This window comes from Halichoerus grypus, chromosome 15 (genome assembly GCF_964656455.1).
Source record: "Halichoerus grypus chromosome 15, mHalGry1.hap1.1, whole genome shotgun sequence".
Classification (NCBI taxonomy): domain Eukaryota; kingdom Metazoa; phylum Chordata; class Mammalia; order Carnivora; family Phocidae; genus Halichoerus; species Halichoerus grypus.
The window spans coordinates 35,313,472-35,340,380 of record NC_135726.1 but is presented as its reverse complement, the minus strand read 5'-3'; the positions used below and the strand labels follow the sequence as shown (position 1 = coordinate 35,340,380).

The 26,909-nt window shown below is 36.4% G+C and overlaps 1 protein-coding gene and 1 pseudogene across 1 annotated transcript in view; both read right to left on the bottom strand.

Moving 5' to 3' along the window:
- Positions 1 to 26,909, bottom strand: part of ITFG1 (integrin alpha FG-GAP repeat containing 1) — a 329,904-nt gene that overhangs the window by 14,089 nt on the left and 288,906 nt on the right. The window lies entirely within an intron of this gene.
- LOC118553198 (U2 spliceosomal RNA) lies at positions 2,527 to 2,613 on the bottom strand (annotated as a pseudogene).

Sequence of the window (26,909 nt, the reverse complement as noted above, 5' to 3'; positions counted from 1 at the left end):
TCCTGGTTTCTTTTAGTTCTTTGAACATATTTATAATAGCTGATTTATAGTTTTTTGTCAACTAAGTCCAGTATCTTTGGGCACATTTTTCTGTTGTTTGCTTTTATTTTTTTCAAATGTGTTTGTGGCATACTTTCCTGTTTCTTTGCATGTCTTATAATTTGTCGTTGAAAGTGGACTTCTTAGATAATATAACAACTATGTTATCAACAATCTCCCTTTAAGGATTTGTTGGTTTTTCGTTGTTGTTGTTGTTCATTTGTTTAGTGACTTTCCCTGGATGAATTCTATAGATTCTGCATTCCCTGCCACAAAGTTATTTTATTTTCTTATTTTTAAAGTTTTTGTCTTCAGCCTGGCTTCCTAGGCATACTTGGGTTGGTATAACCAATGACTGGTACACAAGATTTCCTTAAATATCTTGTCTGTATGTCTTCCACACTTTGCTGGAGAATTTGTGTGTGGAAGCATGCCTTCAAACTTCAAGCAGTTTATAGGATAGCTTTAGCTTTCATTTCTTGCTTGAGCAGGGCCTTAAGGTAGTATACTCAAGCTGAGTATTTGAATGAAGTAATTTCCTTTCTAGGCATGTTCATAGCCTTCTAGATCCCCATGAATATATTGGAGTTTTGCAAAGTTGCCCATGGTTACCTAGTTCCTCAGGACTTCTTATACTTTGACCAGGCTCTTGTTTCACTACACCTGAAATCATAGGCTTAGGTAGCTCAGATTTTGCTAGCAGATGATTTTTGTTTTTGGTAATGCCCAGGGGGACAGGACTTTTTTTTAAATTCTATTTTTTACTGCTGGGCTGAACTCCGAGTCAAATCAAATAGCCCCAACCTCCTGAGAATGGGGATTTTCCAGGGAGTTGCTAGTTTAGATAAAATATTGACAGTGCTCTGGGGATGGGAATTTTAATTCAGTCAGTCCTGTCTACTGACTGTGAGCTACTGGCTTTCACGGCTGCTGCATTGCCATACCACTCAGTAGAGAAGGGAGCTTGGGTGGGAAAAGCCCAAATTAGAGTGCCACAGAACCTGCAGTCTTATTGAGGATTAGCAGTTCCTCTTGGATAGACAACATAGTCCATTCTGTGGCTTTGGTTAATTTCTAGAGTTCTGAAATGGTTGATATTAGTTGTTTGACCCGTATTTTTTTCCTTTTTGGGGAGAGCAGGTTCATGCAGTCCTCACACCGGCATTCCAAAAGTCAGTCTCTCCCTAGGAGAGTATATATTTCCTACATAGTTAAACTGAACATTTAAAGGATTATCATATGGTTTCACTCATATGTGGAACATAAGCAATTGCACGGAGGACCATAGGGGAAGGGGGGGAAATCCAAAGGGGGAGAAAGCAGAGAGGGAGATGAACCATGAGAAACTATGGACCCTGAGAAACAATCTGGGGGTTTCAGAGGGGAGGGGGTTAGGGGGAGGGGGTAACAGGGTGATGGGTACTGAGGAGGGCACGTGCTGTGATGAGCACTGGGGGTTATACTTAACTAATGAATCACTGAACACTGCATCAAGGACTAATTATGTACTATACGGTGGCTAACTGAACATAAAAAAAAGGATAAGGCTAATTAATACCTAAATATTTTAATATTCAGTGGGACTCTGCTAACATCACTAAACATTACCCAGAAATATGAAATCATTTGAAAGTATACATGATTTTTTAATATAGTTCTTATGTTAGAAATAGATATGTATAATGGAAAGAAACAGTGAACTTAGGGATAGGCATTTAAAAAAAGTTAAACAATGTATGCAAAATTGTAAAGCAATATAATGAATTGCAAATTAGTAGAACTGAGTGATAATGCTGATTGAATGATAATGCTTAAACTTGAGTATCTTGTCCTGCACAATAAGTAATACATGTTAGCTATATGTTATCATAAAATTTATTATTACATAGTTGAAGTAAAAATCAAATATATACTGATTTCATTACACTACCAGCAAAGACTGACTTAAGAGATCTAACTACACATCTAAATTATTTTCCTATAATTACCTTACTGTAAAGAACCAAAATAAGGACTTTTATCATTAATACTCTAATAAGACCTTAGAGCATAGATTTCAAATTAAAATGGTATGTTTAATAAGAAAACTTAAAAACTTACAAAGAATAATGAAAATAAAAGTATCTAAAATCTCAAAATGAAGACATAATTATTATATTTTAGCATACTTTTAATCATGTAATTTTTTCCCTAGACATGTGCATGCACAAACACATGAGCATAGTTTAGTTTTATTGCTTTTCACTCAGTATTATTTTATGAGTATTTTCTCATGTTATTAAAATTCTTTAAAAATACGAAAGCAGAGAGAAATATTATTGCAACACTGAAATCCCACTGAGAAAACCAAACTAATAGTTAAAAGACATTTATTATATATGCCTTTAAAAATTATTTTTCTAAAATCTACAGACATTATCAAAAACAATTTTATTGCCTACATTAATCCTCTTGTATCATCATTGAAAAAATCTATTGTTGGAGATGATGGATTTCTCCTTATTTTTCACTATTACATTAAACTGATAAGAAAAGATACTAAACTTGATCTTAGCCAAAAGGCCAAGAAGTGATTAATCTTTCACCATTATAAATAATGCTTTAGTGAACATCTCTGCACATCATACTTGTCCGCATCAAGATTAGTTTTTTACATTCCTAGATATGGAATACTGGGTCATGAAGTAGGACAATCATTGGATAAAAGAATAGTCTCTTCCAAACCATAAGAGACTCTTCATCATAGTAAACAAACTGAGGGTTGCTGGAGGGGAGGGAGGTTGGGAGATAGGGTAACTGGGTGGTGGGCATTAAGGAGGGCAGTGGTGTAATGAGTACAGAGTATTATGTAAGACTGATGAATCACTGACCTCTACCTCGGAAACCAATAATACATTATATGTTAATTAATTGAATTTAAATTAAAAAAAGACAAAAAAAATAGTCTCTTCAACAAATTGTGCTAAGACACCTGGAGGTGTACTACTTTACATTTCTACTAGTTTACAATGAAAGCACCTATGACATTACATTTCCTTATTGTTTTTTAGGGGTGAAATTCACATAATGTATAATTAACCATTTTAAAGTATAAAAATTAGGTGGCCTTTAGTGTATTCAGAATGTTGTGCAACCACCAGCTCTCTCTAGTTTCCAAACATTTCATCACCCCATAAATATACCCATACCCATTAAGTAATAACTCCCCATTCCCTGGTAACCTCTAATCTGCTCTCAGTCTCTATGGATTTATCTATTCTACATGTATGATATTAAAAAGAATCATACAAACGTGATCATTTGTGTTTGGATTCTTTCACCTAGTATAATGTTTTCAAGGTTTATATAAATTTAGCAATTATCAGTAGTTCACTCCTTTAATGTCTGAATAATATTCCTTGTATATGTATATACTTTGATTTGTTTAGCCATTCATCCATTATAGACATTTGGGTTAATTCCACCATTTGGCTTTTATGAGTAATGTGCCAGCCTTGGCACTGGTTTTTTCCTTTGCCAAGAATATTCTTCAAAAGATAACTGTATGTTTAACTCTCTTACCTCCTTCAAATCTTTGTTCAAATGGCACTTTCTCAGAGAAAGCCTGCTTTGAACACTCTACAGAAAATTGATGACTATCCTTTTTACCTGGCTTTATCCTCCCCTGCCCCACAGCTCTTATCACTTCCTGACAACTAATTAGTATTACATAATTTACTTATTATGTTTATTGCCTCTTTCCCCCTACTAGAATGTAATCTCTATGAGGGCTAAGATTTAGGTCTGTTTTGTTTACTTCTATATTATAAGAGCTTAGAACAGGCCTGGCACATATTAGGCACTCAGTACATATTTTCTCAACAAATGAATGAATAAAGAAATTTTACTCTCCAAATACATCAAACCTGAGTCTTGTAACATATTCCCCACTTAAAAATACTGTATCAGTTTATACCACATAGGTACCAATACAGACTGTCTACCTAAAGATAAATACATAAAAGGCATTTGTGATACCCTAATCACTAGATTCAAATGCCTATATGTTCTTCTATGACTGTATCATAATCTGACTTTATAAAACAGTTCAAATACACATTTATGTAATGAAAAAAGTAACACTTTTTAAAGTTGATTCATTCTTATTCTCCAGGAGAATGTTACACTGACATATAATTCTGACTGTTTAATGCCATTGTAAAATAGATTATGCTGTAATTTAAGAGTCTACATTAATTAAGAAGGCAGGACAGGAGATAAATGCCACTTTAATAATTTCCATGCACTCTGTTTTGAGGTAAGATATTGAAGCCAACTTCATTGTTCAAGAATACCAGATATGAACTTTATCATAACTGTAGCTCTGAGGTCCATTTGTCAAAAATGAAACTTAAATAATGTATATATGCTGACATAAGAGGTGGAAGAATGAAGGGAAAAATCACTAGCCAAAGGGGGGAAAAACCCTGAAATTTTATCTTTCTTGGTGTGTGAATATGTGTGTGTGTGTTATTCTGAGTCAAAAGGACATTGAATTCTATTTCCCTGCAAGGGTTTAAGCCACTGGGAATTTGCATCTAACAGTAATGTCTGTAACTCCTCTGGTACTGCACTGGCTTGAGGAAAAATAGCATCTCTATAAAAATGAGATAAAAGAACACATTCAAACAACCAATATTTTATGCAACTTTAGAGAAAAACATGCCTCTTCTTGGGAGAGAAAATTGTTCTGAGAAGTATTCATTATTCTAAAATGGACAGCTCTGCAACAAGAGTACATTTGACATCAATTAAAATGGAGATGAAGAATACTAAAAGAGGACAAAGTATAAAAATTAAATACCCTCTGTAAGCAATAAGAATTAACAGCTATTAAAGGCATATGATATGCCAAAAACTATGGCAAGTGTTTTTTGCATCTTATTGCAGTTGTTAACAATAATTGCATGTGGGTAGGTACTATTATCTCCACTTGATTATGGGGAAATCAAGAGGTTAAGCAATTTGACTAAAAACATATAGCTGCTAAATGGTGGAGCTGGCACTTTAATTTTGGCAGCCTAATTCCAAATCCCACACCCTTCATCATCACCTGTGATCTTATTTTCATTTGAAAAAGAAGTGTGATGTTTGTCTTACTGTTCTATAAAAAGGACTTCTAATGACATTGAATAACCCCATCCAATGACATTTGATCTTTTACTGTTTTTTTAAAAAATATTTTATTTATTTATTAGAGAGAGAGAGCAAGCCTGAGCAGGGGGAGGGGCAGAGGGAGAGGGAAAAGCAGGCTCCCTGCTGAGCGGGGAGCCCAACAAGGGGCTGGATCCCAGGACCCTGAGATCATGACCTGAGCCGAAGGCAGATGCTTAACCAGGCGAATGAGCCACCTAGGCACTCCATGACCTTTTACTGCTTGGATCTGTATAGTATTTGTGGTGTCCTAGGATATGATCTGGGAATCTATAATATTTTATATGTAGTCATTCCGGTTAACATGGCCTTTCCTAATTTTTGTAAATCTAGGCTGTGGCATTTGGGCTTTGTGATGTTCTCTTCTATACCTAAAGCCTGGGCTATTTAAGCAGTTCTGGAAGATGAGGCTGGTGTATTTTGCTGATCTTCTACAACAGGCACCAACTTGCTGAGGAAGAATTTAATCCAATTATATCCACACAGGATTCGATTATGAAAAAGACTGTACTCTGGATACGGACTAGCCCTTGATCTACACTAATAAGCTCAGGTTCTCTGGCTCATTCAAGATAGTTAAAAGGGCAGAGTGAAAATTTTAGGACTATTTTCACTGCCTGTAGGGGGATGCTAAAAGAAATATCATCATGTTTTTGTTCCATGTGGTGTGCATGTTAAATTCTATTTTTCTATACGGAAACAATATGAGAATATCAGGTAGGGAACAATGTTTCTTGGTGGGGAAAACTTGTAATTTTGAGAATGGCAAGTTGGATAATAACATGAATGGTAGAGGTTAAGAAAAATGAAGCTAAGAGTTTGAAAGAAAAATATGTTCCTAAATAGATTTAATATTAACTGTATTTCATTATATGGGGACTCTGATATAAATGATTTGGCCAACAGTGTTTCCTCTTACTCATTGGCCTGTACCCTTTAATGGCTTATTTCCAATTTTCTAGCTGCCTAAGAGAACCATGCTTCTGATATTTTGTCATGTCTGCCTTTAGTCTTTCTACTGTAAGTGAGAGATGTTCCTTTAATCAATGTGTTCTTTGTTCATTGGGTGACTGGTACACCATCTCTCTTCCTGGCAGGGCAAAAGGATGGAGAAAGACTGTTCCAGGTACTGATGTTTTTTTTTTTTTTTCAAAACAAAGTTGGCAAGAATGATTAGGATTCTATAAAAATCAATGGATTAAAAAGGTTTTGATAAATGATAAAATTAAAAATTTAAAAATACATTATCACTTGCTTTCCTTTGCTGCTGGTGTGTTTTAATTGCTAACAGAGTAAGTTTCTGATATAGCTAATAAAATCTTCCTAGACCAATTATCACAGTCCCTAAATGCCAACCTGAGGTAATAATTTGTGTTATCTCATATGATAAGTTTCATTGTAAATATTTACCAAATCAGATATCCTAGCCAGAAAGTCTAGAAGTTAAACTGATGTTTATGGTGTATTCTGATAATATAATCCTTTCCCTGATATTTTAAAATAATTAAAAAAAAGTGTTCCAAGTTTCAAACAACTTACGTGCAAAGTTTATAGGAAATGTGTATGACAGATGCTTCACACATGTATTCTAATTCTGTGTGGAAATCAATGGAAGAATCTAAGGTGGCATTAGTGGCTTCTTAGCAAAATATTTGATTTGATCTAAGACCCCAATGCCCTGAATATTCTGGATAATACAGAATATCCAAACTATTTTAGTAGGATGATTTCTGATAATATACACCACTTTTTAAAGAAATTATCAACTAAGAATAGCCAAAGAAAGCAAGTGACACAATAGACTAAAAGTGATGATTTTTTAAATACTTATTTGAATCTTTTATTCTTTTAAAAAAAATTCCAGTATAATTAACTTACAATGTTATATTAGTTTCAGGTGTATACTATAATGATTCAACACTTCCATATAACATCCTGTGCTCATGATAACTGTACTCTTAATCCCCGTCACCTATTTCACTCATCCCCCTACCCATCACCGTTCTGATAACCACCAGTTTGTCCTCTATAGTTAAGTCAAAACAGTAATGATTTTTAACATTTAAATTCATTGCTGAAGTGTTTAGCCAGTTATGGGGGAGACAGCTAATTCCTAAATATAGAACACAGTTAATAATAAAAAGGTTACTTGTTGTCAACAGGCTACACTTATCTCTATTTCTTAATACCATATTATAATCTGACACCAGAATTCAAAGTGGTAAAAAAGGAAGACACAATAGATTTGGAAGGTGAGAAGAAATTTTGGAAAGAAATTTTGTCAGAGAATAATAAAAGTATTGATATTTCATTTTAAAATTTGGATACTTTTTAGCCTATAGTCACATGACATTTAAAAAATTTACCAAATTGGAGCTTCTTAACTTATTTTTGTTTTAAAATTCACTTGATTTTAATGAAATGATGCCTACCCACATAGAAAAAAGAAATGAAGCAGTTGTTCTTTTCTTGATGATAAAATCTCCTACTGGCTTATATGACTAAAGCACATCATTTTACTTGGACTTTGGGAAAATCTAGTTTCCAGTGTAAGTGGATTCTCACTAATCACTAAGTTTGTGATTAATAAGTTTGTTTATTCTATAGATGTGATGCACCTGCTATGTATCAGGCACTCTGTTGACTGGAGGAGCATCTTAATCAATCTATGATCAAATTACAAATCTAAGACATGTGTTAATTTAATGTCACACACAGAATACGCATGTTTTTTAATAGTCCTACTTAGTAATCAGCTCAAGAACAAGAAATAGCCTATCTTCCTAGGAAGGCATAAATCCAAGCAGAGAAAGCTGTTAATACCTTTTAAAAGTATGTGTTGTTACTAGGTGCTCTGGAATGTGGATCCTGAAGAAAGATCCTGCATTATCCTAAGTGAACAGTATATGGGGCATTTGTGAGGTTACATGTTCAAAGGCTAAATTCCTCGATTTCAGAATTTAGGAGTATAGCTATTTATGGAAAACTTCTTTTTTTTTTTTTTATGGAAAACTTCTTAAAACAATTGTTAGCCTCTCTTCCTGCTGGTTGATGGGTGACTTATATTGGAGAGTGAAGGAATCCATTAACATTTCACTGTTATTTCTTTGGAGTATTTTGAATCATATCTGAACTCAGCTTCTAGATAACTGACAAGGATAAAGTGATGAAATAGGTGGGAGAACCTCCTACTAGACTGAAAATAGCTCCATGAAAAGAGGTGCTTAGGTGCTTCCAGTCTAGTGATATATTCCTTTTTATGCCCTATTTCTAGGGTATAGCATGGTGGCTGACGCCTAACGGGCACTTAGTAAATATCCGTTGTACTAATCAGAAGATTAGGCAGTAAATAACAAAGTCTAATTTGTATAATTGTTTAACTTTAGTTTCCTGAGGTCTTATATAATATGCCATATCAATGATTACTGTTGAAGGCATCCATTTTAATAATAACCTGACATCAACTTAGACTAGACCTCGAACAAATGTATTCCTGAACACAGGAGACTTGTGATGTGGTATTATGGAAAGCACATAGGATTTGAATGCCAAAGACAGTATTTTAACACTGCTTTGATTTTTAGAAAGTCCCTTGACTTTCCTAAGCCTTAATTTATTCACCTAAACATATACTGAATGCATACTATATATGCCTTTTACAGAGAGATGAAAAAGAGACAAACCCTGACCTGGAAATGCTTAAAGATATAACAGAAAAACAGAACTTGAATGTTTCCTCATCCTTAAAAATAGAATTACAATACCACTTATTGCATGGATTTGGTGAGGCAATTATGACATGTACTTAATTTTTAATGGTATATGAAAGTGCTGTGAAAACTGCAAAGCACTATACAAATGTTAGGTGTTATTTTGATTATTATATAATCATTCCTCATATTTTCTGGTTTTTTCTTAGGTTGAATTTCAACTTCATATTCCTGAAAAATAGTGTAACACCAATTTTTCATGGAAGTTTTTCTAATTTCTCTTTTGTAATAAATCAGGAAGTTTGGAACTCTGGTTCAAACTTCATCTGTCAACCTGTTTCCCAGTTATAAATTTAGAATATAGTTTTACATTTCTTTTTTGTTAAATTGATATATAATTCACACACCACAATGTCTACCACTTTAAAGTGTACAATTTGGTGGTTTTCAATGTAGTCACAAGGTTGTGTAAGTGTCACCACTAATTCCAGAACATTTTCATCAACCCAAAAAAGGAACCCTGTAACTATTAGCAGTCATTTCCCATTTCTTCCTTCCCCCAGGCTCTGGTAATGGATTTGCCTATTCTAGACATTTTATACAAATGGAATTGTATAATATGCAGTGTTTTGTGACTGAATTCTTTCACCTAGAATATTTTACAAGGTTCATCCATGTTATAGTATGTTTCATGTTTTTATGGCTAGATAATGTTCCACTATATTAATATGTGACATTTTGTTTATCCATTTATTAGTTAATGGGCATTTGGTTCATTTATACTTTTTGGCTATTATGAATAATGGTGCTATGAATATTTATATACAAGTTTTTGTGTGACATATATTTTCAATTCTCTTGGGAATATTATCCCTAGGAGTGGAATTAATGATTCATATGGTAACTCTATGTTTAACTATTTTTGGAACTGAGTAGTTTGATTTTGATAACTGTTTTTCTTTCTTTTTTAAAGATTTTATTTATTTATTTTGAGAGGGAGACCGAGCAAGCATGAGTAGCAGGAGGGGCAGAGGGAGAGGGAGAGTGAGAATCTCAAGCAGACTCCATGCTAAGCGTGGAGCCTGACAGGGCGCTTGATCTCACGACTGTGAGGTCATGACCTGCGCTGAAATCAAGGGTCAGACACTTAACCAACTGAACTACCCAGGTGCCCCTTTGATAACTGTTTTTCTACAGCTTAATGGTCAAAGCATCTAATGAAGGTATGATAAAAGCCACTGCCAATGCGTGTGAAAAATAATCTGAAGGGAAACAATAAAATAAATCCACAACTCTCATAAAGCCAAATTGCATTGGGTGTTACTGACTGTGAATGTCTAATTTAATGGCCAGTGCTTCTTTACAGAGTTGCATTAGGGAGGTAAACTTTTCTGAGGTTGGGTACAATTATGTTTCAGCTGTTGTTCTCTGGATTAGAAAGATAAACTCCGGTTTCCGAAGTGGACAATATGATATAAACGAGCTAAATGGGAAAGCTTGGTTTATGCTTTAGTGCACTTTACTTTTCATGTTGGAGACCTCTCTCTCTCTGAGAGGCAAACCATTTAGCCATGGCATTTTAGTCAAAACTGTGCTTTTTTATAGTGACAAAAAGCATATGGGAGTAAAACTGCTTAGTTTTAAAACAGGGATAAAAGATACATAGCTACTTAAACCAAAGGTGAGAGGTTTTTTTTTAGTCCCAAATTGCAAGTTAGGTTTTTCACTAAAATATGTGACTTAAAAATGTTCATTAGACTAAGTAGTTATCACATGTTAGTCAACTAGAGAGACTTGGAGACAATTACTTGGCTATAATACATATAAAACACAAAAATACCTTATAATTTTTCCTTTACCAAAGTCATTTCTTTTCACCTGCACCTTCTTCCTGGAGAACATGATTAAAGTTCTGACTGTCAGGAAGCATATTCTCTTAAACTCTTAAAGCTTTCACCTTCTGCTTCGGTATATTTCTTTCCCTTTCCTGTCTACTAAAGTCTGCACTTTCCAAACACACCTTATTATTAAAGTTGACAGGTCCATCTCTGTAAACTCCCTCACATTTGGCTCTTAAGCAAAGCAGAATACACTTCTTTTAGCAATTATTTATTGTTCTATAATGAACCAAATCAAAGTTTAGTGGCTTACATCTATAACTATTTTATTTCTCATGATTGTGCAGGTTGGCTGAGCAGTTTCTGCTGGTTTTGACTGGGCTCACTCTTGTGACTGCATTCAGCTGGAAGGTCAGCTGGGATGCTGAACAGGCCTCTCTCTCTCCTTTTAGGCTTTCATTCTCAAGGAGACTAGACTGGGCTTCTTTACATGTAGTCCCAAGAGGGCAAGTATCAGGTGTAAGATCTTATCAAGGTTCTACTTGTGTCATGTTTGCTGATGTCCCCTTGGTTAAGCAGAGTCAACAGGGGAAGGGACTATATTATCAGGTATTGATAATATAGGCCTTTGGTGTAGCAGTTTACACCTCAGTGGTCATTGAGCTAAACTATATTTTTTCTTTTTCTCTTTGATTTTTAGTTTGGATAGTTTCTCTTGACATTTTCAAGCTTATTGATTCTCTCCTCAGCCATGTCCAAGCTGCTGCTGAGCCCATCAAAGGCATTCTTCATTTCTATTATGGTGCTTTTTGTTTCTAGCATTTCTTTTTTTCTGTTTGAGCCCTTAGGATATAAATGGTTAATTAAAATTCCATCTTACAATTCCAAATTCCCTGTCATAACTGATTCTGATGCTTGCTTTGTCTATTCAAATTGCCCCCCCACTTTTTTTTTTTGCTTTTTAGCATGCCTTGTAATTTTTTGTTGAAAGCTGGTCATGTATAGTATGAGGCTTTATTTTTACCTGGCTGTGAATTAGGCTGCATTTATTCGTTGCTGTAGCTGTGGGTGTCAGAGACTTAAAGTTCCTCTAGTGTCCTTGTTTTTGTCTCTTACCTCCTTAGAGACTCCTTTTTAAAAGGGCTTGATCCTTGCTCACTTGTAATCCCCTGTTGTTATATAGGAGACTGATTAATGTACTGGTAAGATGTTTGGGGAAGGGTTAAGTGTTCTATAGTTCTACAGTCAGGTCTTACTTTTTTAGTGAGTCTATGGGCTGTGACCTTAACGTGCTTTTCAGGTTCCTTTTCTTCAGTCCTCATCCATTCCTGATGGTGAGACAGGACAACTAGGTGGGGCCAGAGCTGGGTATTTTACTTCCCTCAAATCAGCTAAGTTCTAAAAATCTATGTTGATTAGGCTTTTGTAAAATAATTTCCCTTGAGATCAGGTCTTTGTTAAGGTGAACAGTAGCTCTGGGCGTCTTTAAAAATGTTTAGTTTTCCCTTCCTCCAACGGAAGCGCAAGAGGAATTTTTTCAGATCTTGACTCTGAGGACCTGGTGTGGCTCCTAGATGAGGAACTAGTGAAAGTGCGGGGTCCCCTAAGTCTGGGCCTCTGGGAGTTTTTAAATCTCTTAAACTAGTCTCAAACTCAGTCTCCAGCAATTAGACAATTACCCTTAAAGAGTTCTTGCTGGCCCCACCGTGACTTCTGCTCTGTTAAGCTGTGATTCTATGTATTTGCCTCCTTTGCAGTGGTTTGCCTTGTGTCCTCAATTCTCTGATGGGTCTAAGAGGGGTTGTTGATTTTCATTTTGTTCACCTTTTTTGGGGGTGAGGATAGGAGTTTCCAACCCCTTTATTCTGTTGAACTGGAAACTGAAAGTCCCAAACACTGAACTTGTTAAGAGATTTTTCATTCATTTGTTCATCATTCATTCTTTCTTTTTCTATTTTATTTTAAAATTTATTTCAAGAACTGGGCCTATTTTAAGGTTATTTATTGATTTTTAAAAAATATAAAATATGGAAGTAAATTAAGTAGAACTCATATTCTCAATTATTACTTATTGTGACTATGCATACTTAAGTAACATGTATTATAATGGTAAATTCTCTAAATTAAACTTAGAAATAACAAATATATTTTTTAAAGATTTTATTTACTTATTTGACAGAGAGACAGCAAGAGAGGGAGGGAACACAAGCAGGGGGAGTGGGAGAGGGAGAAGCAGACTCCCTGCTGAGCAGGGAGCCCGATGCAGGGCTTGATTCCAGGACCCTGGGATCATGACCTGAGCCGAAGGCAGACGCTTAATGAATGAGCCACCCAGGCGCCCAGAAATAACAAATATTTTGTGTAAAGAACAATAACTATCCTAAATTCCAGGCCATTTACCAAGTTATGCAAAGAAAGTAGAGCAACTAAATGAAATCAATGGGAACATCTGTCTGGGATAGTAGAGACTTTCCTCAATGTACTTAAGAAAGTAAAAAGAAAATATTCAAAGATATAATAGCTTTTGTGTGTAGTATAGATTTCAAAAACCAGAACAAGATTTTATTGATTGTCATATATTTCCTTTTTGTGTTACTCCTAATAAAGTCACATTTCTCATATTTTGATTTTGATAATGCAACCTCTACCTTTCTTCTTGTTCATTTTTTCTGATACATATTGTACTGATCCTTCAAATGAAGACTTCCTTCACAAAGTGTTACCTGTCAATCAGTCCACAAGAGTCTCTTCTTTCTTTGAACTCCTATAGCACTTACTGTTGCCACTAATTTGACACTTACTTATTGCTTTGTAATTACTATTTATGAAGTATTTAAAAATACAAATGTTTAACTTTATTATTTCATATAAAGTTCCTCATGGCAGCAACTGCATCTTAATATTTTTGCACATTCATAGCACTTGGCAAACTGTCCTGCTCAGTTATCCAGGCAAGGGCATCAAATTTCTAGGAAGTCTTATAAGTGATGATATGGAATCCTAGTCTTTCGTAGGACTCCACTCTAGATACCTAAGTCTCATAAAAGAAGGGGCCAGTGGATAGTGATATCATTATCTTCCAAAAAGTTATTACTCTTCTGATAAATCCTTCATTAATGGCTTATCATGTTAGAGCAGCATTATCAACAATAGCCAAATTATGGAAAGAGCCCCCAATGTCCATTGACTGATGAATGGATAAAGAAGATGTGGTATGTTACTCAGCCATAAAAAAGAATGAAATCTCTTGCCATTTGCAATGACAGGGATGGAACTAAGAGAGTGTTATGCTAAGCAAAATACATCAGTCAGAGAAAGGCAAACACCATATGATTTCACTCATATGTGAAATTTAAGAAACAAATGATCATAAGGGAAACAAAGAGAGGCAAACCAAGAAACAGACTCTTAACTATAGAGAACAAACTGATGGTTAGCAGAGGGAAAGTGGGTTGGGGGATGGGTTGAACGGGTGATGGGGATTAAGTACAGCACTTATGTGATGAGCACTGGGTGTTGTATTTAAGTGCTGAATCACTAAATTGTATACCTGAAACTAATATTACACTGTATGTTAACTGGAATTTAAATAAAAACTAAAAAAAATCATGTTATTTTTTTCTTTTTATCTCTCCAAATAAACTGTAGATTTTTTGAGGATAATGAATATATTTTATACTTTATTTTAAATGATTTTTTTTTAAGATTTTATTTTTATTTATTTGACAGAGAGAGACACAGCAAGAGAAGGAACACAAGCAGCAGGGGTGGGAGAGGGAGAAGCAGGCTTCCCGCTGAGCAGGGAGCCCAATGTGGGGCTCGATCCCAGGACCCTGGGATCATGACCTGAGGTGAAGGCAGACACTTAACGACTGAGCCACCCAGGCGCCCCAGTGGTTTTGTTTTTTTAAAGTAATCTCTACACCTAGTGTGGGGCTTGAACTTACAGCCCTGAGATCAAGAGTCACATGCTCTACTGACTGAGCCAGCTAGGTGCCCCTATTTTATACTTCTTAAAGTGCCTAGGGTTATAGCTAGTACTTAGATGTTCAATAAACATTTTTTTTGAATAATAATAATAAAATAAATCTCCACAGAGCAAATCACCATCACTGTGGAGCTTACTGTCTACATGCACAGCCCCAACCCTGAGACAACACTCACATTAGAAATCATTGTCAGCTCTTGACCTTTTCACTTGTCAATTTTCAATCACTCTCTTAACAATTTCTGTTCTCTTGCTTTTTTTCTTGCTCATACTTATTTTATAGTTTAGTGTTTCTAAATGTCTTTCTGATTTATTCTTACTGTTCTTACCCTTTTTTTTTTTTTTTTTTTAACATCATGTCTTCTTTAACTCTCTGTAAATTTGGGGGGAGGGTGTTACAAAGTCACTCATCTTTAAAGATACAGTATATTTAAATTTTATAGCCTACTGTTGTTTTGCTGAAAGAGGTTATCACACAAAGTCAGTGATAAGGAAGGGCTCCTGATTGTCATTTCCAGGAAAGGGCCAATTTATTTTTTTATATTTTTATTGTTATGTTAATCACCATACATTACATCATTAGTTTTTGATGTAGTGTTCCATGATTCATTGTTTGTGCATAACACCCAGTGCTCCATGCAGAACGTGCCCTCTTTAATACCCATCACCAGGCTAACCCATCCTCCCACCCCCTCCCCTCTAGAACCCTCAGTTTGTTTTTCAGAGTCCATCGTCTCTCATGGTTCATCTCCCTCTCCGATTTCCCCCTTCATTCTTCCCCTCCTGCCATCTTCTTCTTTTTTTCTTTTTTTTCTTAACATATATTGCATTATTTGTTTCAGAGGTACAGATCTGTGATTCAACAGTCTTGCACAATTCACAGTGCTCACCATAGCACATACCCTCCCCAATGTCTATCACCCAGCCATCCCATCCCTTCCACCCCACCCCCCACTCCAGCAACCCTGTTTGTTTCCTGAGATTAAGAATTCCTCATATCAGTGAAGACATATGATACATGTCTTTCTCTGATTGACTTATTTCGCTCAGCATAACACCCTCCAGTTCCATCCACGTCGTTGCAAATGGCAAGATCTCATTCCTTTTGATGGCTGCATAATATTCCATTGTATATATATACCACATCTTCTTTACCCATTCATCTGTCGATGGACATCTTGGCTCTTTCCACAGTTTGGCTATTGTGGACATTGCTGCTGTAAACATCGGGGTGCACGTACCCCTTCAGATCCCTACATTTGTATCTTTGGGGTAAATACCCAGTAGTGCAATTGCTGGATCGTATGGTAGCTCTATTTTCACCTTTTTGAGGAACCTCCACACTGTTTTCCAGAGTGGTTGCACCAGCTTGCATTCCCACCAACAGTGTAGGAGGGTTGCCCTTTCTCCGCATCCCCGCCAACATCTGTCGTTTCCTGCTTTGTTAATTTTAGCCATTCTGACTGGTGTGAGGTGGTATCTCATTGAGGTTTTGATGTGGATTTCCCTGATGCCGAGCGATGTTGAGCACTTTTTCATGTGTCTGTTGGCCATTTGGATGTCTTCTTTGGAAAAATGTCTGTTCATGTCTTCTGCCCATTTCTTGATTGGATTCTTTGTTCTTTGGGTGTTACGTGTGATAAGTTCTTTATAGATTTTGGATACTAGCCCTTTATCTGATATGTCATTTGCAAATATCTTCTCCCATTTTGTCGGTTGTCTTTTGGTTTTGTTGACTGTTTCTTTTGCTATGCAAAAGCTTTTTATCTTAATGACGTCCCAATAGTTCATTTTTGCCCTTGCTTCCCTTGCCTTTGGCGATGTTTCTAGGAAGAAGTTGCTGCGGCTGAGGTCGAAGAGGTTGCTGCCTGTGTTCTCCTTTAGGATTTTGATGGAGTCCTGTCTCACATTGAGGTCTTTCAACCATTTTGAGTCTACTTTTGTGTGTGGTGTAAGGAAATGGTCCAGTTTCATTCTTCTGCATGTGGCTGTCCAATTTTCCCAACACCATTTGTGGAAGAGACTGTCTTTTTTCCACTGGACATTCTTTCCTGCTTTGTCAAAGATTAGTTGACCATAGAGTTGAGGGTCCATTTCTGGGCTCTCTGTTCTGTTCCATTGATCGATGTGTCTGTTTTTGTGCCAGTACCATACTGTCTTGATGATGACAGCTTTGTAATAGACCTGGAAGTCCGGAATTGTGATGCCGCCAGCTTTGTTTTTCTTTTTCAACATTCCTCTGGCTATTCGGGGTCTTTTCTGGTTCCTTACAAATTTTAGGATTATTTGTTCCATTTCTTTGAAAAAAGTGGATGGTATTTTGATGGGGATTGCATTGAATGTGTAGATTGCTCTAGGTAGCATTGACATCTTCACAATAATTGTTCTTCCAATCCATGAGCATGGAACGTTTTTCCATTTCTTTGTGTCTTCCTCAATTTCAGGAAAGGGCCAATTTAAATAACAGAGTATTACCAATTCCTCCCACCCATCCCTTATGGTATTGCTGTCATTGATAGCAGTTATCTACATGCTATAATCACCCAGCACAGTGTGACTATTATTACTTTATTATTATTTTTTAAGATTTTATTTATTTATTTGAGAGAGAGGAGTGAGAGCGAGCACAACCAGGGTGAGGGGCAGAGGGAGAAGCAGACTCCCCGCTGAGCAGGGAGCCCAATGAGGGGCTCAATCCCAGGACTTTGGGATCATGACCTGAGCCAAAGGCAGACACTCAACTGACTGACCCACTGAGGCACTCCACTATTATTACTTTAAATAGTTATTTTTTAGATCAACTATGAAAAATATGTCTTATTTTCATTTATTCCTTCTCTGATGTTATTCCTTTCTCATGTAGATATGAGTTTATGACCTATCATATTTCTTCTCCTTGAAAAAAATTTTTTTTAACATATCTTGTGGGACAGAGCTGCTGGTGATGAATTCCCTCAGTTTTTGTTTGTCTGATAAAGTCTTTATTTCTCCTTCATGTTTAAAAGATAGTTTTGCTGGATACAGAATTCTAGGTTGGTAGTTTTTTCTTTCAACACTTCAACACCTTAAATATTTCACTCTCTTCTTGCTTGCATTGCTTTCTGAAAAGAAGTTGTCTGGAATTCTTATCCTTATTCTGCTATAGGGGAGGTAAGATTTCCTCTGGCTTATTTCAAGATCTTCTCTTTTTCTTTGGATTTCTGCAATTTGATTATGATATGCTTAGGCATAGATTTGGTATTTATCCTGCATTGTGTTCTCTAAGCTTCCTGGACCTGTGGTTTGGTGTATGTCAATAATTTTGGAAAATTCTTGGCCATTACTACTTCAAATATTTCTTCTGTTCTGTTCTTCTGATCTTCCAATTGTACATATATTTCACACTTTGAAATTATCCACAGTTCTGGGATGCTCTGTTGTGTTTTTCTTCTCTATTCTTTTTTTTTTTTTGTCTTTCCATTTCAGTTTGGGGAATTACTACTGACATGTCTTCAGGCTCACTAAGTCTTTCCTTGTCCATGTCCATTCTGATAAGTCCATCAAAATCTGTGACATATCTGGGTCTGGTTATGATGTTTGCTTTGGCTACTCAGACTGTATTTTCTTTTCTTTCTTTTTTTTTAGATTTATTTGAGAGAGACCGAGAGAGAGGAGAGAGGGAGAGGATGAGCAGGGGGGGAAGGGCAGAGGGGGAGGGAGAAGCAAGCTCCCTGCTATGCAGGGAGCCCAATGTGGGGCTAGATCCCAGGACCCTGAGATCATGACCTGAGCCGAGGGCAGACACTTAACTGACTGAGCCATCCAGGCACCCTCAGACTGTATTTTCTTGCCATGTAATTTTTCACTAGGTGCTAGGTATGATATATATGATACGGGATGTTACAGAACCTGAGGTCTTTAGTGTGATACAGGAAGGTTAGAGGGACTGGTGTGAGGTAAATACCATTCCCTCACGAAGTCTTTTTTCTTGGAGAGTAGGCTTTTGTTATGGAGAATGCTCTTGGCATGAGGGGTCATTTTTGGCTCTTCATCATGAGAACCTAGTGGAATTCTTGGAAACCCATGAAGAAGGGGGGTCAGTTTTAATAAGTACTTGACAAAATTATTTTCTCTGATTTTACTGCAGTATATTTGCTCCATTGATTTTCTGTTTTGAGGTAGGGAAAGTCAAGATGTGATAAGCTCTGTAGTATAATTTTTTTCTTGGAAGGCTCTGAGATTACATTTTGGTAGGTAGTAGAATCAGACTGTTGTTACTGATTTAACTTTAAGAAAACATAAAATATTGGTTCTGTCACATGAATCAAGTCTTACAAAGAAAATAGCAAAATTATTCAGCCATTAACCACAAAACTGTCTCACGTTTTCTATACATTTACTTGAAATAGTTATAGGATGAATAACTTTCAGCTAAAATATTAGTTTTCAAATTTATCAGTGTATTAGAATGCCACATTGAATTACTTAAAAGTTTCACATTTTCCACACAAAATATTTAAGTGGTATTTCAACCTCAGAGAGGCCACGCTAATTATTCACTTGCACATTTCTACACAATAGAGATTACAAATTAGAAACAAGTAATCTAGGATGGTTTATTTCTAGGAAAATGATAATGCCTTGAACATATACAAGAGTGTTGATGACAATTGTTAGTAACAACAACATAAATTTATTTCCTATGTTGTCTTCTTTTTTTTTTTTTTTTTTTTAAAGATTTTATTTATTTATTCATTAGAGACAGAGAGAGAGAAGCAGAGGGAGAAGCAGGCTCCCAAGGAGCAGGGAGCCCGATGCGGGACTCGATCCCAGGACCCTGAGATCATGACCTGAGCCGAAGGCAGACGCTCAACCATCTGAGCCACCCAGGCGCCCTCCTATGTTGTCTTCTTAAATGTCATTACACTTGAAATTAAAAAAACTACAATTGTGGGGATATGAAGAAGCTGAAATGAGGTATTATAGGTCATTTAGGTCCCTAAATACCTATTAAACATCATACCAGAGAAAAAGAGAAAATACAATACCTACACATCAATTTTTGGATATATTCTTAATTATAAAATACCTTATTGATTGTTCTCAAGATGTAGTCCTTGGATACTGGATTAATGACCCTTGGGAACCTGTTATATCCTGTATCAGACCTACTGAGTTGAAACTTTGGTGGTGGAGCTCAGCAATATGTGATTCATTTCTTTATTTACTTATTTATTTTTTAGAGAACGTGTGTGTGTGCACGAGTGGAGGGGAGGGGCAGAAGGAGAAGGAGAGAGAGAATGTTAAGCATGCTCCATGACCAGTGCGTGGAGCCTGATGTGGGGCTTGATCTCAGGACCCTGAGATCATGACCTGAGGCAAAATAAAGAGTTGGATGCTTAACATACTGAGCCACCCAGGCGCCCCTTAATTAGTTCTCTAGGTAGTTTGATGTATGGTACAGTTTGAGAACCACTGCTCTAATCAAAACCAAATACATATTAGAAAAATGCAATATATACATTAAAAATAAAACAGATCTATTGAATATGCCACTAGTTTATTAAATTCCTTGCTCATTTCCCCTATAATATGCTTTAAATGCTCTATGAGATAGTAGTGATGGACACTGAGATTTTTAAAAGAAATGAAGTTTGGGACCACTGCAATAGGGAGACTATTTTTCTCACTCTCTCTCTCTCTCTTTTTTTTAAGATTTTATTTATTTATTTGACACAGAGAGAGACACTGAGAGAGTGAACACAAGCAGGGGGAGTGGGAGAGGGAGAAGCAGGCTTCCCACTGAGCAGAGAGCCCAATGTGGGTCTCAATCCCAGGACCCTGGGATCATGACCTGAGCCGAAGGCAGATGCTTAACAACTGAGCCACCCAGGCACCTCTCTCTCTATTTTTAATGACATCTGTACAAGATACTGGATAGTGGGACCCAAAGACTCATTTTCAAAATAAATATATATTTTTTTCTAAAATTAATAACATTTTATGAGAAGGAAAAGAATTTACATTTAGGAATAGATTTCCATTTTGCATACTACTTAAAGCTAGAAATATTATTGCTGAATTTATCTTTGTATCAAATCCTTAGTCTCAGTTTACTGATGGTAAGACAACATGAATCCAGAGCCAAACCTAGCAGGGTAGAATAAGTTGAGAACCTGTGAAATACTTTATCAGCAAAGCTATAAGTCAGAAAAAAACCCTCTAAATTTATTTCACAGGGGTGTTTGATATATTTGTTATTTTTAAGTAATCTCTACACCCAAAGTGGGGCTCAAACCCACAACCCCAAGATCAAGAGTTGCATGCTCCACCAACTGAGTCAGCCAGGTGCCCTAGGGGTGCTCAATATATTTTAATTTGTCTTATAACTGATCATTATTATCTTTTCTGACAATGGTCACTAGCCCTTCTGTTGTTTATCTTTGTATCTTCATCAGGGGGTTGGCAAAATGCTTTGAATGCAATGTTAGGAATTAAAAATATACACAGAACTGAGAAATCAATCTGAAGACTGACAGAACAAACTCCACAACTAAAGGGAGAAAAGAGGCCATATCAAAGAAGGTAGAAAGTGTGGAGACATGGTGTAAGGGAGAAATGAATCATGGGTGCTGTGGAGGGGTGGGAGTTGTGGGCAAGAGAGAGAGGAGCACACAGGGGAATGCACAAGGAGAACATTTCCACAAAGCCACTGGCTTGGAAAATGAAAGGGGCTGAATTTAATGAGTTCTTGCAATCAATGGGGCTTAAAGCTTGGAGTTTTAAAAAAATGTCAGTGGGCTTGTCTTGGATAGAGCCTGCTCCTGGAGAGAGGGCAGGCAAACAGCCGGGGGCAGACAGCATGGAAACAGTGATCTGGGGAACACCTGGGACACATAGGGAGACGCCTCTCCAGGAACAAAGGACCTGGCTGTTACCATTTTCTACTCCACTGTCAGCATCTACCCAGAGCCACCTGCACTGACAGTGGCTGCCTAACTTGCTTCCACCAAGTACCACTTGTGCTCTGGCAGGACTGCTCTTCTTAGTCAAGCTTGCCTCAGTCCCAGTGCAGTGGGCCCCTTCCCCCAGAAGACCAGCACAAACCCCTGTCCACACCACATCTCCTGACCAGAGAGGTAGGTAGAGCCTAGTTCTGGTGGAGTTGGTGTCAGGTCTCATTTCACAAGCAAACCAGAGCACATCTAGTTAAAACTCACCACATTCAGGCCAGGGACCAAACACAGCCCACTGCAGGCAAGGAGAGCCTCTGAAGACAACTGGTCTGAAGGAGAGAGCAACCAAAACACAGCAGCAGAGCTCATGCAGCACACACCAGAGACACTCCTTGAAGCATCAGGCCCTGGGCACTGTATGACCTCTTCTTAATAAGGCCGTTACTTTCAGGAGCAGGAGACATAATTGGCTTTTCTAACATAGAGAATGCAGAGACTTTGACCAAATGCCAAGACAGATGAATTCATCCCAAGTGAAAGAACAAGATAAGCTCACAGCCAGAGATCTAAGTGACACAGATATAAATAACATGTCTGATGGAGAATTTAAAGCAACAATCGTAAGGATATTCATTGGGCTTGAGAAAAGAAGGCATCAGTGAGACCCTTACCACAGAGCTAAAAGAGTTAAAAAGGAATCAGAGCTGAAGAATGCAATAAATGAGATTGGAAACAGGCTGACACAATAAACGGCAGGCTAGAAGAAGCAGAGGAATGAATAAGTGACCTAAAAGACAAAAAAAATGGAAAATAATTATGCTGAACAAAAGAAAGAATTATGCAACACGAGGATAGACTTAGGGAATTCAATGACTCCATCAAACATAATAATATACGTTTTATAAGAGTCCCAGAAGAAGAAGAGACAGAAAAGGGGGAAGAAAATTTATTTCAAGTAGTAATAGCAGGGGCGCCTGGGTGGCTCAGTTGTTAAGTGTCTGCCTTCGGCTCAGGTCATGATCCTGGGGTCCTGGGATCGAGCCCTACATCGGGCTCCCTGCTCAGCAGGAAGCCTGCTTCTCCCTCTCCCACTCCCCAGCTTGTGTTCCCTCTCTCACTGTGTCTGTCTCTGTCAAATAAATAAATAAAATCTTAAAAAAAAAATCTTAAAAAAAAAAGAAATAATAGCATTAAACTTTCCCAAATTTGGGAAAGAAACAGATATCCAGATCCAGGAGGCAGAGAACTCCTATCAAAATCAACAAAAGTAGGCCAACACCAAGACATATTGTAATTCAATTTGCAAAATATGGTGATAAAGAAAAAAATCTTAAAAGCAGCAAGACAAAAGAAGTCCTTAACTTCCAAGGAAAACCATAAGGCTAGCTGGAGATTACTCAACAGAGCACTGTGAATTGTGTAAGACTGTTGAATCACAGACCTGTACCTCTGAAACAAATAATACGTTATATGTTTAAAAAAAAAAAAAAAGAAGAAGAAGATAGCAGGAAGGGAAAAATGAAGGTGGGAAATCGAAAGGGGAGACAAACCATGAGAGACTATGGACTCTGAGAAACAAACTGAGGGTTCTAGAGGGGAGGGGGGTGGAGGGATGGGTTAGCCTGGTGATGGGTATTAAAGGGGGCATGTACTGCATGGAGCACTGGGTGTTATGCACAAACAATGAATCATGGAACACTACATCAAAAACTAATGATGTAATGTATGGTGATTAACATAACATAATAAAAAAGAATAAATTAAAAAAAAAAAAAAAGAAACCTGGCAAGCCAGAAGGGAGTGCCATGATATATTCAAAGTGCTAAACGGGAAAAATCTGCAGCCAAGAATAATTCTATCCAGCAAGGCTATCATTCAGAATAGTAAGATAGTTTCTCAGACAAAGAAAAACTAAAGGAGTTCATGACCACTAAACCAGCCCTGAAAAGAAATATTAAAGGGGACTCTTTGAATGCAAAGGAGATATCAAAGGTGACAGACAAGAAATGATCAGAGAAAATCTCCAGAAATAACAACAAAACAAATAATAAAATGGCAATAAATACATATCTATCAATAATAATGTGTTATGTGTTCATGTCATGATCCTACTTTTAAACTTTTTTAGTCTTGTGGCAACTTAATCATATGTAAGTGTAGATTCAGTGAATCAAAAAATACAGAACTGGGCGCCTGGGTGGCTCAGTTGGTTAAGCGACTGCCTTCGGCTCAGGTCATGATCCTGGAGTCCCTGGATCAAGTCCCGCATCGGGCTCCCTGCTCGGCAGGGAGCCTGCTTCTCCCTCTGACCCTCCCCCTTCTCATGTGCTCTCTCTCTCATTCTCTCTGTCTCAAATAAATAAATAAAATCTTTAAAAAAAAAAAAATACAGAACTAAGTAAAATTATTTTATTTTTCTCAAAGTGATCCTTTTAATGTGTGCAGCTTTTTGGTGCTGACATTTTTCTTATTGGGCACTGTTGGATTTTAAGAATGTTGTACTTTTTCTGTAGATAAGATTGATGGATTTTATGGTATAATTCTGATCTACTATGTAAACTACAGCACAGTTGCAATCATTATCCTAAAAACCAAGAGAAATAGAGGTGCGATTTACATATTAGTAATCTGCCTTACAGTCAAAGCCATTTTATTTCAACTTAAAACAATAGGACTAATGAGATAACTCCAGTTAATGTGAACAGAGTAAGAAAATACTTTTATGCCTGAAACATGTTTAACAATAAAATAGTACATATCTTTTCCTAGGTTTTTTCCACATAGACATTGCATTTTTCCATTTTAACTGCTAAAATGATTTCTATTGTTAATAATACACTATATTAATTGTCATAAGTATCAATGGATAGAGGTACACACATATAGGTACTTGTTTTTCATCCTAGGTAATTACCTAGAAATTGTACTATGCTCATATTAATCTTTTCTACCCTACTGAGTTAAAACAATTATATAAGAATGATGATGTTAAAACATTCTACTTTGAAAGTACATCCTAGAAAATAAACCAGATGCATTTTTAAGTACTGCTCCTAATAAAACGAGACTAACTAGTTGCAACCCCAAACAGTCCACCACACAATTGGTGGATTTCAGATGAAACTATCAAATACTGTAACGTCTGAGTACCATAGCTCATTAATTGGAAATTCCTCCATTTTTGGCTCCATGATACATTATTCTTATATATTACCATATTTCCCCTCTCACATACATGAATGAGACAAATGAATTAGTAAACAAATTGCTTGGTAGCACTGCATAAATTAAGTTTTATTAGATGACTGTATTTATTTTTATTCCAGAAGCTTAAAAAGTGAAAGATAACTGTAGAAACCAAGTCTGCTGCGTCATCAAAGTAAGGTTAAGACACACAAATTTGAGGCTATTGTACACCACCCACCCTGCTCCCACCCCCATATCTATCACTGCCATTCCCTTATTTGAGAAACTAAACCTCAATGGTGGCAACAGGAAATGGCACAATCAAACTTAAGGTACAAAACTTACAGGCCAGAAAGTTTTTCCCATTCCTTTTTCTGGATCAAAATCACTCAGGCTGAACTTTTCCTTCTGGGAAGATACTACAGTAGATTCATATTTTCCAATTCTTCCTGCTAAATATAACTAAAAACCCTGGATACTAGGTAGAGAGAAATCATGTCTGGAGACATTTTCCCCCAGTTTTATTGAGATATAATTGATACAGAGTACTGTATAAGGTGTATGGCATAATAATTTGACTTAAATTGTGAAATGATTACCACAGTAAGTTCAGTTAACATCCATCATCTCAAATAGATACAAAAAGAAAAAGATAAGAAAAAGTTTTTTCTTGCGATGTGAACTCTTAGGATCTTATCTCTTAACAATTTTCAAATATACCATACAGCAGTGTTAATTATAGTCATCATGTTGTATATTACATCCCTAGCACTTATTTATGACTAAAAGTTTGTACCTTTTGACCACATTCCTTCAATTCTCCCTCCCCCCAAGCCTGGTAACTATAAATCTGATCTCTTTTCCTATGAGGTTTTTGTTGCTGTTGTTGTTGTTGTTTTTTTTTTTAATATTCCACCTATAAGTGAGATCATACAGTATTTGTCTGTCTTACTTCACTTAGCATAATGCCCTCAAGGTCCATCTGTGTTGTCACAAATGACAGGATTTCCTTCTTTTTTTATGGCTGAATAATATTCAATTGTGTGTGAGTGTGTATGTATACATACACACATACCACAACTTTTTTTATCCATTCTCTGTTGATGGACACTTAGGTTGTTCCCATGTCTTGGCTACTGCAAATAATGCTTCTATAAACATAGGGGGCAAATATCTTTTTGACATAGTGTTTTAGTTTCCCTCAAACATATTCCCAGAAGTGGAATTGCTGGATCATATAGTAGTTCTATTTTTAATTTTTTTGAGGAGGCTCTACACTCTTTTCCATAGTGGTTATACCAATTTACAGTACTACCAACAGGGCAAAAGGGCTCCCTTTTCTCTATATCCTTACCAACATTTGTTATCTCTTATAACTTTGATGACGGCCATTCTAACAGGCATGAGGTGATATCTCATTGTGGTTTTGATTTGCATTTCCTGGTGCATACTAATCCTGGTGATTAGTTATGTTGAGCACCTTTTCATGTACCTTTTGGCCATTAATATAGTTTTTTGGAAAAATGTCTATTCAGGTTCATTGTCCATATTTAAATTGGATTACTTGTTATTTTGCTATTGAGTTGTATGAATTCCTTATATACTTTGGATATTAACTCCTTAGCAGATCATGGTTTGAAAATATTTTTTTCCCATTCCCATTCTTTTCATTTTGTTGATCACTTCTTTTGATGTGCAGAAGCTTTTTAGTTTGATGTAGTCCTACTTTTATTTTGTTTAATTTTAATTTTGTTGCTTGTGCTTTAGGTGTCATACCCAAAAAATCATTTCCAAGACCCATGACAAAGGTTTTTTCCTGTTTTCTTCTAGTTTTATGGCTTCCAGTCTTATATTTTTTAGTCCATTTGAGTTAATTTTGGTGAGTGATGTAGGATAGGAGTGTAGTTCCATTCTTTTACATGTGAATAACCAACGTTCCCAACATCATTTATTAAAAAGATTGTTTTTCTTTCCACTGAGTATCCTTGGCTCCCTTGTCAAATACTAGTTGACCTTATTT